The 1,718-nt window shown below is 39.1% G+C and overlaps 1 non-coding gene across 1 annotated transcript; it reads left to right on the forward strand.

Annotated features, from left to right (window-relative positions):
* Positions 1-1,338: 1,338 nt before the first annotated feature.
* LOC120362399 (U6 spliceosomal RNA) lies at positions 1,339-1,444 on the forward strand. Its single transcript, XR_005578313.1, has one exon. It is a non-coding gene; the product is annotated as a U6 spliceosomal RNA (small nuclear RNA).
* The last annotated feature ends 274 nt before the right edge of the window (positions 1,445-1,718 follow it).

Below are 1,718 nucleotides of genomic sequence, written 5' to 3' on the forward strand. Positions count from 1 at the left end.
CAAGGCCCTAGGCCTGGCCCATGAAACCATTTTTTCCTCCTAGGCTTCCCAACCTGTGATGGGAGGGACTGCTGTAAAGACCTCTGACAGGCCCTGGAGATATTTTTCCCCCTTGTCTTGGTGATTAAAATTTGACTCCTCATTACTTACGCAAATTTCTGCAGTTGACATCAATTTCTCCCCAGAAAATGGGTTTTACTTTGCTACAACATTGTCAGACTGCAAATTTTCCAAACTTTTATTCTTTGCTTCCCTTTTAAATGGAAGTTTCAATTTCAGATCACCTCTTTCAAGTTCAAAGTTACACAGATCTCTAGGGCCAGGCCAAATGCCACCAGTCTTTTTGCTAAAGCATAGCAAGAGTGACCTTTGCTCCAGTTTCCAATAAGTTACTCATCTCCATCTGAGACGACCTCAGCCTGGACTTTATTGTCCATATCACTATTGGCATTTGGGTCAAAACCATTCAACAAGTCTCTAGGAAGTCCTAAACTTTCCTACATCTTCCTGTCTTCTTCCGAGCTCTCTAAACTGTTCCAACCCCTGCCTGCTACTCAGTTCTAAAGTTGTTTCTGCATTTTTGGGTATCTTTATGGCAGTACCTCATTCTTTGTAGTACCAATTCTCTGTATTAGTACATTCCCACACTGCAATGAAGAACTTCCCTGAGACTGGGTAATTTATAAAGGAAAGAGGTTTAATTGACTCACAGTTCCACATGGCTGGGGACACCTCAGGAAACTTACAATCATGGTGGAAAGTGAAGGCGAAGCCAGGACCTTCTTCACATGGCAGCAGGAGACAGAAGTACAAGCAGAGGAAATGCCAGACACTTATAAAACCATCAGATCTTATGATAACTCACTCAATATCATAAGAATAGGATGGGGGAACCACCCCCATGATCCAATCACTTCTCTCCCTCAACACATAGGGATTACAGGCCCCTGCCTTGAAACAGGGGATTACAATTCAAGATAAGATTCAGGTGAGGATGCAGAGCCAAACCATATCATAATGTTTTAAAGCAATTATTATTATTACCTTCATTGTAGGGATGAGAAGACTGAATCACAGAAGTCAGAGTAAGGGGTAGAGCTGGGAATTGAACCTAGAACCACTGGCTCTCAACATCTGTACCTTGCTTCCATGAATGTATTGAAGTTTACATTTTAAAATCAGGGTGGTTGAAAAATGCTCAAGCATATCATCAAAGAACATCAAAACAATATGCTTTTTTTTTTTTTAGTATTTCTTATCTTGTGCAACTCAAGCATCAGTAACCTGGGCATCCCCAGGTCTTCCAAATCTCACTTTAACATTATAAAAACTGGCTAAGTGCTCTCTTCAGCCGCACAAATACTAAAATTGGAATGATACAGAGAAGATTATCATGGCCCTTGTACAGGATGACATACAAATTCATGAAATATTCCTGATTCATGTTCTTGTTAATGAGCAATAAGAAAACATCTGAAGGTACAGAACTCATGGATAATACTAAGTATAGAGATAAACACAAAATATTATAACAATGTACCTATGGTGTGTAAACTACTTGTGCTCTGAGTAGAAGACTAAAAGATAAACCTATCAAATATGATGACTACAACAACTTTTCAAGACATAGATGGTGTAAGATATAAATAGAAACAACAGAAAGTTAAACAGTAGGGATGATGAAGTTAAATGTAGACTTTGTATTAGTTTCCTCTTTG

This window comes from Saimiri boliviensis, chromosome 15 (assembly GCF_048565385.1).
Source record: "Saimiri boliviensis isolate mSaiBol1 chromosome 15, mSaiBol1.pri, whole genome shotgun sequence".
Classification (NCBI taxonomy): Eukaryota; Metazoa; Chordata; class Mammalia; order Primates; family Cebidae; genus Saimiri; species Saimiri boliviensis.